Raw genomic sequence first — 12,372 nt, 5'->3', positions numbered from 1 at the left:
CTCGCCCCCTGCCGACCCTTGGAGAGTTGGGTGGCGGCGACACGTCACCAATTGCGACGTCTCAGCTCGACGCGTTTCGTTTATTTGCTCAAAGCGGGCAACAGCGACTGTTTGAGCCACCACCAGCGAACCAGCTAGCCACCGAACCACCGTCCCCGCCGTCCCCGCCGTCGCCGTCGACATGTGTGTGACGAAAGGGTGCGGTGCCAATTACAAAAACAGCAACGGCAACAGACGGCACGGAAGTGGTTTTGATTTAATGTCAAGATGCCGACGTCAACGCAGACGCCGACGCAGACGTAGACGCCGCCGCCGACGATGCTGTCGAAGAATGACGCAAGATAAACAGCTGCTGCTGCTTCCCGGCCACAGCAGGTGGCGACAGGTAGTCAACAAGCCAGAGCCGAAGGCAACAGCATCCGATGCCAACTTTTGAGCAAAAAGCAAATACACAGAGTTAGTATACAAAAAAAATAATAATAATAATAAAATATATATGTATATACATATATATAAACAATATATTGTCGGCTCGCTTAGAGCCGTGTGCGAAGGCGACTTTGAACAGGTGGCAGTCCAGAAGTGTTTGTTTTGGCTACGATTAGAGAGATGTAAGCGATATTGATGGAGCTGCTGCCGCAGAAGAGAATTCATTTGAATAGTGAGAATATCAGCCCAATATACATATATGATAAAACATATGTATGTCTGAATCGTATTTGATTAATCGCCGTGGGTAATCAAAACTTGTCTTTGTTGGCGACAATTCTCCCAGAGCTCGACGATAAAAGCTATAAATGTTTAGTTTATTTGGAAAAAAAGCTTCAAAGACAGATAGCTCGCAATTCCATTTGTCTATAAAGTATTTAAGATTTGAATAGGAGAAGCTCGACATTTCGATAAAGACTCCGATTAATATCATTCTCTGAATTTATGCCAGAGTGAATATATATAGTGAAAACGCATATACTCATAGGATTATCTCACATATGAACATATTATTTGTGCTCAAATTGAAAACTTCTTTTAACTTTTATGACCCCAGCTCCAATTTAAATGTAATAAATCGTTTTCCTACTGTGTGCCTTATTTACTGTGAAGCAAGCAAAAATGTATTCGTTTCGGGCCATCTATCATTATGGCTGCCTTTAAATAATATTGCTGCGAAGTACAGCTGAAAATCAGATCAGTCACGCAATTTGATTGTCTTGCCTGCGGTTGATTTAATTTGTAATTGAAGTTAAAACGAGATTTTCAGGCAGCTCGCCAAGATTCGAGCCAGCAAAATCGACAGCAGGCAGGCGGTGGGCGGGGCAAGAGTGAGAGGCGGTGGTGGGTTGGTGGCTAATGTTCGCCTTGGGTGCGTTTGTGGCTTATTGGCAATCAGAATCTAGACAATATAGCATGCACTGTGCGAAAATTGTATACATTTGTGGGGAGGGGGATATAATTTAAAGGAAGGTTCCCTTCTCAGTTCAGTCAAAGCTTAGGCAGGCTAAAATGTAGTCGGAACTTATGAATATACTCAATATAGTTTTGGCAATTTCGCTCAGTGTAGGGCCTCTACCTTGCCAGGCCTTCATTACTCCTACTGCGTCTCCTACTCCTGCTCACGACTCCTGCTGCGGCGTGTGCGTGTGGGCCTGCTTATCTCTGATTAGCATAATTGGCTGCCTGTTAAATTTAGCGTTTAATTAATATATGAATTTGTCTGGCAGCCAGCAACAGCAGGCAGCTGGACCCTGTAGGTTATACTAACATATATAGGTAAGTATACATATGTGTGTGTGCGTGTGTGTGAGTATATGTATGCAGTTATATGAATTATTGGACTGCTTTAAGCGACATGTGCTCTAGTTTCCACTTCCTGCCAGCTCATCAGAGCCACTTGAACAAAGCCTTGCCATAATTGACTTCTAGCCCAAGCAACACACACACACACACACACACACACGTACACACGCACAGAAGAAAATCTGGATATGTGTTGGAATGTGCGCTCCAGTAAGCCAAGCGAAACAAATTTCCCAGCCCTCGCCCTGCACCTAACATGTTCATCAATTGCCCGACGAGACTTTCGCCATAGACTTAGACAAAGTGTTGAACTAAGAGCCACTTGGCCAGGCGTCGAGCGGGAGGTGGGTGGGCAGACATGGGAATCTGGTCATACACAAAACAATGCAGCCAACAGTCGCTGTAGCTGTGGGTGGGCGAGGGAGGCGGGCCCAAAGTGGGAGACTGTTGAAGAAGTCAAGTCTAAGCCGTGAAATTGTTTGCCACTGAAACAAAAAATTGCATTTCGTGTTGGGAACTGGAACAACGACGACAACAACAACAAGAGCAAAATCAGCAACTATCGCGGCAAGTGCAGCGGAATTTGTGGGGGTGGCCCGCCCACGCAAGAGAGGAAAAATACAATTTGTTAGACGCCCACGCTGAAGGCAAACAGCATCGAGCCTTTTGATAAATCGCTCGCAAATCAGCAACGGCTCAAAATAAAAGCCTGACAGCAAATGCAAATCTACTCAAGATGAAAACATCTGTTTCACTCAGCACAGCATCAATAGGCCCTCATTTGAGTGCTGGCAGAATTACAGTTAAATGGTCACGTTATTAATGTCAGATCCACATTCGTCTCGAAAATTGCCCAACTCGAATGCCTTCAAGCGCTATGAATTTCTAAAAGTAACGATTTTTGTTAAATTTTTAAGATTTCGATAAAAGTATTTAAATCAAGAGTGAAATTTCACTTGAAAGTAAAATAAAGAAATAATTTATAGTTGATAAACATTTTAATAAATCATTAAACTCAAACCGAAATCTAAATAGATTTGAATAATACTTATAGCCGTGAAAATAGAAATAGAAATAGAAATAAATATCTAATATAGGGAATAGAATTTTTAATAAATCATTAGACTCAAACTAAATTCTGAATCGATTTGAGATGATTTGGAAATCAAAGAGTTTTTTAGAACACGAATTAGTTGCTATAGCCTATACCTGAGCTGGGGCTTTCTAGAAACAGTTGGTTAACAGTTTTCATTCTGCTTTCGCAAGTTTTCTTTCTTTGGCTTTCTTTGTTTTGGTTTTGGCCAACAAAAGTCATTTACTTACAGCAGACTCTTAATTTTACTCGCACACTTGACTCTTCTGAGTGTCATCATCATCATCATCATCATTAGCGTCATAAACGAGTTAAACGAGTTTGTGGCGCGACCTCAAGGGCGAATTTCGCCACTTTAAGAATTCACACTTGACACGGCTGACTCGATAGCTGGCTGACCCACCATAGAGAAGGTTTCCAGTGGCTGGCTGGCAGTCCGGCCGTCTGGGAGGCAGGCCCAGGGCGAGCCGGCATTCATCATTAGGCGCAGTTGATAAATTCGCGCGGCTTATGCAAATCACAAATGACATGCTCAATAAAGCAAAGCTGCCTAATTGCCAGCACGTTGATGGAAATGGAAAGTGTGGCTGGGCTCTGGGCTCTCAGATGTCAGCCAATGGTCAATGAACTCGCCTCGGAGTTGGGCAACAGAAACTGCAATCGAATGAGCCGCTCACTCAGCTGTTGGGTAAACAGATACCAGAACTCACCTCGCACTTCATGAAGGTGCTTGAGTGTGGGTGAGTGGGCGGTGCAAGGGCAGCAGCAGGGGGCTGGCAACAGTTGCGCAAATGTGTACAAAAGACGTCAACAGGTGCGAGCTCATTTGGATCCCCAGCTAAATAGCAGCCAATCTATTTATTGAGTTCCACAATTCGCCGTTTTGTTTTCGCCCTCGTTTATTGCTCCGTTGATGTGTCGATGCTTTACTTTCAATTTTCGGATTGCTCAACTGCTCGCACCCTCGAGGCAATGTCAGCTCCGAGCCGCACTTTATGCCAACCGAAATGTGCAAATGCAGCTCGAATTTGTTGTGCTGTGTTGTGATGGCCAGCAAACCGAAAGTGATGCAACTTTGGAGCAGACGCCAAGCTCAGCAGAAATACGTTGGTGTCAACGTCGTTTACCCTGCCACAGACACAGAAAGAGACACAGCAACAACGTCTCCCGGCCTCAGCTCCAGCTCCAGCTTCAGCTTCAACTCGAGCTTGCTCTCTCTTGCCCCCTACCCCGGGGCAGCAACGTCTTGAGTTTTGTTGTTGCTGCCTTTGGCAAACAAATGCCTCGCCGGCAAACGTTGTCAGTCGTCACTCTGTAATAATCTTCAACTAACAGCTGAAAAATAAAACAAAGAGCTACAACAACACCAACAACAACAACACACACATATATACACAGTCTGGTGCTGATGTTGCTGATGATGATGAGTTGGAATGGGCTGGAATGATGACATGGCTGTAAGTCAATGGCAAACTGAATGCATATTGAAGCCGAATAGAGATGTGCGCGTGACACGAGCCAGTCAAAGCAGTTTGCATGCCTATACCTTGACATATTTAACTGGCTGACAGCCAAACGCCGCAGTTGCCATTGCTTAATACTCAAGTTAGCCTTAATTTTAGATTAAATCTAATTTTTAATAAATAAATAAAAACGAAATAGTTCGGGTTGAAGGTTAGGAAAATCATTTCTTATATTGTTAAAGTGCAATTGATATTTAATTAATGCAAGTTTTGAATCAATCAATCAATCCGATTTAGGGCGTATTTAAAAAGAAACTTGTTTTTAAGAGAATGTAATACTTAACTCATATAATTGTAGAGATAAATAAAATGAATTTATTTAGAATATATTTCAATATAAGTAATATATTTTACATAAAAAAGAACTTGTCTTAAATAAACCACTCACTATTATTATAAATAAAGAGAATTGATTATTTTGTATATGTAAACTAAAAGTGTATTACTGAGAGACAAAGGTATAACAATATGTGGATTGCCATCCCTAATGGGAGACTTCTGTCGGTTGGCTTTTTGTGCCAACAACTTTGCAAGTGGAAACAGTTATTGGAATTTTGCTTTATGCGCTGATTTAGCCATTGTCTTTGACTGCGTTGTTTGCCGTTGTTGCTGTTGCCGTTGTTGCTGTTGTTGTTGTTGTTAATGTTGTTGTAGTTGCGTCTGCGTCGGGGAAACTCGTGCATGCAACCAAGGCTTGCAACGTGAAGTCGCTGCCATCTCACCTTTCCCCCACTAGCTCGAGCCCCCACTTCCCACTCCCCACTCCCCACTTTGCCCCCGCTGGCTGGCTTTGTAATGACGTTTGCGTCATGCGCGCGTTGTTTGCAACGTGTAAGTATCTTTTGGCAGTCCAAAGTATCTCTATCTGTAGCTGTACTTGTGTCAAATGTAACTGTATCTATATCTGTGAATGTGTCTGTGCTTCATATTGTTTTGCACTTGTAGAGCTCCTTCGAGCGCTGCGTCGTGTCTGGTCTCACATTTCGCATTTAGTCGTAAGTATTGTGTAACGTAGGTGGCCGAACGTGGTTGTTGTTGTTGTTGCTGTTGCTTGAAATTGGGTAATCTATATGGCCAATAACGAATGCAACTCAGCCGCAGCTTCATTCACAATTTGTCAAGTTTTTGACAACTGTTCGTTAGGTCGGCAATATTTCACGGCGATGCATTTGCATAGTTGATCAATTTTGATAGTTTTTGGGTTAAGCTCTTTGACAAATCGCTGTCACAGAGCCCATCCACTGGCTAAAGATACAAATGTAGCGCATAGATGCGTGTGAGCGTAGCTCATCAATCAACAACAGCCGCGCAACAATTGCAAATAATTTACTTATTTATAGAGAGAGAGAGAGAGAGAGAGAGAATGAAGTTACCTCTCTTTCTGGCAAAACGTGCGCCTAGCTAAATAAATTTGGGAATTTATTACTACAGTCCAAGCGAGTGCCGATTGTAGCCTAGTAGTAGTTATATGGAGCTTGCATGTTCGTTTGTGGCTTGCGTGCAGCTCTAACACACGCACACACACACACACGCACGCTCACGCCCTTCGTAATTTACGAGCCAACCCCGTAAAAGGCTGCTTGCAACCCTCGCAACATTTTTGCTGGCCTCTAACGAGCCTCGAGCCTCGTGTCCCTTGTCCCGTGCTCCGTGTTCCGTGTCCCGTGTTTCGTGCTTCGTGTCTCGTGCCCCGAGCCCAGCTGATGGCGTTTCCTGTCCCGCTGCTTGGCCCACAGCAGTGGCCAGCGTCGTCGTCTGTTTTATGACCACCAAAGGGCACTGAACCGCACCTTAAAAAAGGCGCAAAAGTAAACTCTAGCGGCGGTTTGATTAAAACTATACACACAGCACACACACACACACACACACACACACACACACACACACACACACTCACTCAGACACAGCTGAAACTCTGAGTGAAAAATGGTCACACACAGATACACATGGGAGCAGCCTGGTTCGCTTTTAATAGTTTTTAGCTTGACCTCGTCAGCGTTCGCGTTCCCAGTCACCAGTTCCTGTTCCTCGCCAATGTTGTTGTTGCTGTTATAGTTATTCTTGTTGTTGTTGCTGTTGTTGTCTGCCCAGCTGTTGTCTCTGGGACTTTGTGTTTTGTCATTATTTTTGTGTCGGAAGTGAAAATTATTCACCACTCGCCATTGCCCTGGTGACTGCAACGAGTCCCTTTTGGCTGCATTTCGTTTTCATTATCCACGATCCCCTGGCAAGTCATTGACACACCTGTGTGCAACGTGTGTGTGTGAGCAGGAGGCGGTGTAGGGGTAGGGGCAGGGCAGAGGCAGGGGCGCCGGCTGTTTGCGGCAAGCAATGCCATTTAATGCTCGATAAGCGGTTTACATTCTGAGGAAGCAGCCCTCCTACCCCCTCCCACGTAACAATCGTTGCTAGGAATTAACCAGAGGGAACTAGTCGACTCTCTTTCTCTACTTCTCTACATAAACGTTTTAATCTTTTTTACTTTGAAGACTCTCTCATTTAGTTATTCATACACATACGTCATTTAATATATTCATGTTCCACTTAATACCATATCAGTCATTCATCTTTACATTCCATAACTCTATCCAGTTTACCCTTGTACATTCATTTCTTCAATGTAACCACTTTCCCAAGAAATCGTACCAGCATTACACTTTCTTCATCGACACAGTAATTATTTATAATGTAACACTATTTATTTCAATGAAATCTGTCATATAGAAACAGAAAATAGTTCAACTTTACTTATTCATTGATTTCACTTATCCTTTACTTAAGAGGGAACTATGTATTATAAATGTTATAATATGTATGTATATATTCATATATGTCCTTTATCCTTTCATATTCCAACCAATATTCATCTCTAAACCATCTAGTTACCTTCTTCTTCCTCCTACATTGATGTAGTCTCCCAACAAATTTTAACATTATTTTTTTGTTTATGTATAACTGTTATGTATATATATTATTATAAACTCAACATTATCTAATTTATTTCTAGTAATAACAATTTCCTTTTCAAACCAGCAGCAAGCTGCCTTTTATCGACGTTTAGAGCTTATTCAATAACAAAATATTTCTTTGAATATGAAAACTTCTTGCTTGGAACTTCAATGAACTAAAAGTCACTCGAAAAGTTTTCAAACTTTAATTACATTTGTCTGTCCATTGGCCACAAACACTCTCTCGCACACACTCACGCACTCACATACACACACACACACACACACTCGTGCGGAGCAAAGTGCAAAGTTCTTAAGTTCAATTCGATTTGAATCCCTTCTTCCCCCCTGACAAGCGGCCTATCGAGCGTGACATCACAGTTCTATCGTTTACCAACTGTAGTTTATTTTATTTTATTTTTTTCGAAACTCATTTCCACCGAAAAGTTCAAATAACATTTCCGAAAACCATTTAGATGTTTTTGATAATTGTTACAACAGCCCGCACCACATGGCTTTGCCCTCCCCGAAGCCCCTAGTCCCTGGTCCCTGGCCCTTGGCCCTTTGCACCCGCCTCCTGCTGGTGTAAATGACCCACATGGAGTCATTTGCAACGCATTCCTGTCCACCTAATGATCAACGCGGCTCTCTCACACAAATTATGATGGTTATCTCTCTCACTCTCGCTCTCTCTCTCTCTCTCTCTCTCTCTCTCTCTCTCTCTCTTTCTCTTTCTCAGAGCGATCGCAACTCACAAATTCAATTAGATTTTATTGATGATTGATTTTATTTCGTGTATGAGCATGTGTTTGTGTGTGTGTGTGCGTAGCTGTGTCTGTCTCTGTGTGTGCTTATGGCAAACTATATATGTAATTGTCTTTAATTCAATTAGGCGCAGAGAACTTGTGAGAAGAGAACTTCAATTGTCTTGGCTCTGCCGTGGAAAACCTCACTTATGGAAAATTACAATTTATGACTTGGAATTTGCGTAGCTTAGATAGTTTTGCTCAGGCTTATAAACACAGAAATGGATCTACATATGCATGCTTACACATAAATGTATATATATACATATATACCTTCATTTATCTGATATTTATTGGCTATATTTCCGCTGTTAGTTATGTATGCGCAATCACACAAGCAAACAAACAAAATACACTCGAAACACTCACGGCCCTAGCTTATTGATACACACAACTATATGGGGTATTTGTGTCTCTTTCTGGCCTGGCCAGCTATCTCGCTATCTCGCTCTGCTGTCATCATAAAGCAAATAAAATTGGAAATATTCATATGACTGCCGGGCTCATGTTATCTGTCTGTGTCTCTCTCCCTCTCCCTCACTCTCCCTCCCTCTCTCTCACTCTTATCCGCTTTCGCTTGTTTTGCGTGAAAAAAGATATATTATCGATATTGTAAGCAAAACATCGTTAGCGATATACATACACATATTTATATACATTAGAGGAGAGAGGGAGAGAGCGATATCTAGAGGGAGGTAAATAAGCGTCATGTAGGTTCTGGACAGTACCCAGTGGCGGGTTCCACTAGGCATTCGCTTGCCTCATTCATAACTCAAGCATCGATCACATGCTTCACAGGTCCCGCAAATGTATCTGTATCTGTATGTGAATCTATATACATATGTATCTATAGCTGCAGCTGCACTTGTATTTGTATCTGCATCTGTATCTGTGCAAGCGCTAGTTACTATATATGCTAAATTGCTGGCGTTGCTCGCTTAGCATTCCAGCAGCGCAGACGAGGGGCGGCAGAGAGAACCGCGAGAACTCGACTCATTGCATGAGCTGTGAGCTGTGACTTTGCCCAAAGTTTCAAGTGCTGCCCTCACAGCCATTGCTATGCTTCGAGCTTATTGTTTTACGTCTCTATATCTCCCTCTCTTTCTCTCTCTCTCTCTCTCTCTCTTTATTCTGTCTGTACTCAGTCGACAGAGTCTTATATAAAGCCAAAGCCGCATACAAACAACATTTGAGCGCTCAGTTCATTTTAATTGACATCGATAATTAAAAACTATTTTCTGCTTAAGTTTTGTTCCGCTTCGCATTTTGTATTCCTCTCCTTCTTTTTTTGCATATGCTGCCAGCACAGTGCTGTCTTTCTCTAACGCGTAGAGCGGGCATGAGACTTCAAGCAGCTGCCACTCGAGGCTTCTTCAGATAACGGGGGCATGTCTTGACTTAACCCATAGCGCGGCCTGCCAGCAATTAGCTACCAATTAATAAAGTTTTACCACCTGCTCGACCATATCTTAAAGTGAATTATATAGTAGCTCAATCAGTGCCCGAGTCTTTGCGTTGATTGCGGCGCCGGCTTCCAGAGAACTTCTTTGCCTTTTGAGTCGTCTTTCGCCAGGTAGCTCAGCGTGTTTAGATAAACAGCGGGAGCCCCTAGTTGACTCTCAATCAATGTCTAACTCGCTCTCTCTCGCTATCTCTCTCCCTCTCTCTGCCTTATCGCTGCGCTAGCACGCGCTTTTAATTGAATTGTTCACATTGCACATGTAGTTAGCTTTTATCACTCGCCATGACCGAAAGTTGTTCCGGCTAGAAATTCTAGACTATGCGACACACATGTGCATGTATGTATATGTATATATATCGTATTATGTATGTATGTATGTATGTATTTCTTATCGAAAGCTATGCAGCATTATATAATTGGAATGAGTGGTGTATGCCCTAGAAAATAATTATATACATACATATGTACATACATATATTGGAGTATATATATTAATGGTAATCTGGAAACTCAAGCTTTCAGGATTTATTAATTCAGATATATAAAAGACATGAATTTTAGATTTCTATCTACTTACATTTAAGTAATAAAATATATATTATATATTCTATATTATTTGTATAATTTAAAATAATATATAGACGAAATATAATATATATCTATAATCATTTTACGTTCTTTACTAATTGTCCCAGACTTGATATATTATATAATATTATATTTCTCCTCATATCTGCTTATTTGTTTATTAGGCGTTATGGTTTATATAAAATTACTACTGGAACCTTCGGCATTTCATATATCTTTTTTTATGGCATTTTACCATATAGAACTTGAAACAAATATGAGAACTAACATTTCTTTAATATAACGAAATTATTCTCATTAATATCGTATCGTATTCATATTAGTCGAATATATAATTCACATCTTTTATATCATAGGTCTTCCTGATCTCTGCTATTCATGTCGCATCATCTTTGATCTCTTTAAGTATTAAAGTTGTTCCTTAAGTACGCGCTATCATTATAATATTTTCTCCCAAGTGCATAAAAATTTTTCTTGTTCTCCTTTGCTAAGCCTTTCATGCTGTTTCATTCCTAAGCCGCTCAGAATTATGGGTGAAAAGTATCGCACGACAATTTTAAGTTGCGGCAACATTTTGCACTTCCCAGAACCAGAAACAGAAACAGAAACAGAAATGCAGTAACAGTGACAAACGAGACTCAACTTGTTGTTAGTTTTGTGTTGGTTTTCGCTTTTATCGTCACGTCGTCGCCATAAAACATTATGTAATGGGTCGACGGCTCTGTCAAGTGGGTGCCCGCCCCCCGATGCTGCCTCTTGCCTCTGCTGATAGCCGTTAACTGAGCCGCTTCTCATAGAGAGCCGCTGATATCATTGCAGCTCAGCCCCCAGCTAAATGTGGGGGGTCTGTGCATAATTAGTGGGTCAAGTACGAATGCGGGGGGTGTACATACTAAAAATACATAAAATATTTACCATTTTTATAGTATCTCTCTCTCTCCTCTCTCTCCGTGTCTCTGTCTCTTTCACTTTCTATATCTGTGTCTGTCGCTACGGTGGTGCTTGGCTCGATCCTTATAGAGATCCGGTTTTTTGACAACCTTTTTCTGTTGATTTTCGCACTTTTGATTCGGGTTTCCAATTTCCGTCAATCGGTTTACAAATCACTTATTATGCAGATCGATTTTTGTTTTTATTTCATTTATAATTTTGTATTTTTTGTCACGCAACTTTTGAAATAGTTTTTATTACTTTTGCTTTGGGGGGGTTGATTCGGCTGTTGCCCGTCACTTTTAACTGGTTTTTACTGTTGTTGCTATTGCTATGGGTGTTTTACTTTTCAGCTGCACTGTAATTGAAATTGTGGTTTGTTGTAACTCGCTGTTGTTGTTGTTGTTGTTGTTATTGGCTGCGGCGCATTTCAAAAATTGTTTAAACGCCCACTTAAAATATTTGTTTTTGCAATATTTTTATTTAAGCATACATATACATATATATATATGCATATGTATATATGTAGTATGTGTGTCTACTATATATGCAATGGACTTTAGTTTGTTTTTAATCAGATATTATCACACACACTCACACACACGCAGACACCCACGCACACGCACACGCACACACACACTTTGGGTGGTGCCATCAATATAAATATGATTATGTGGTCGCCGAAATGTCGTTAGACTTAGTGCAGACAAGCGTCTTTATAGTAAGTGCGACACCCAACTTGGCCATATAAACAAATAAACCAGTTGGAGCTGGCGCTGATTTATGCTGGCCCGCCGAACCGGTTCCCCAGTTAGAAGGGGCGCAATTGATACAATTTGCCAGCGGGTGTGGGAAACCCTCGTATCCCAGAGCAGAGCCAACTGAGCTTTTAGCCAACTGCAACTTCATGTGGCCAACGACTTTCACACGCCCCAAAAAAAACTACAAAGCACAACAAAATAAAAGAGAAAAATAAAAATTACGGGGCGAGCAAACAGCTGGCTGACTGGCTGGCCGACCTTTGCGGCCAGGGGCTGGCAGTGTGGAGTGAGGAGGGAAGGGGGTATGGGGCAAAGGGTCAGCAGCAGCAGCAGCAGCAAAAAGTTCAAAGTAAGTGGCAGTCGGCAGTGCGCAACGATTCAGCGGAAATAATCGTAAAGTAAGGTAAAAGTAAGAGGAAGCACAGCAAAGCCAGAGACTGGCCAAGAGCCCAACGCATTGGCAATAG

At 41.7% G+C, this 12,372-nt stretch overlaps 1 long non-coding RNA gene across 1 annotated transcript in view; it reads right to left on the bottom strand.

Annotated features, from left to right (window-relative positions):
* Nucleotides 1-5,183: 5,183 nt before the first annotated feature.
* Nucleotides 5,184-12,372, bottom strand: part of LOC108621279 (uncharacterized) — a 45,764-nt gene continuing 38,575 nt past the window's right edge. Inside the window, exons 4-5 of the long non-coding RNA XR_001916413.2 lie at nucleotides 11,130-11,502; nucleotides 5,184-11,060 (exon numbers count right to left, since the gene is read on the bottom strand). This is a non-coding gene — a long non-coding RNA (uncharacterized LOC108621279). The remainder of the gene's footprint in view (nucleotides 11,061-11,129; nucleotides 11,503-12,372) is intronic.

This window comes from Drosophila arizonae, chromosome 2 (genome assembly GCF_054131065.1).
Source record: "Drosophila arizonae isolate 15081-1271.41 chromosome 2, UAZ_ARI_1.0, whole genome shotgun sequence".
NCBI classification, from domain to species: Eukaryota; Metazoa; Arthropoda; class Insecta; order Diptera; family Drosophilidae; genus Drosophila; species Drosophila arizonae.
This window is presented reverse-complemented; position numbering and strand designations above follow the sequence as displayed.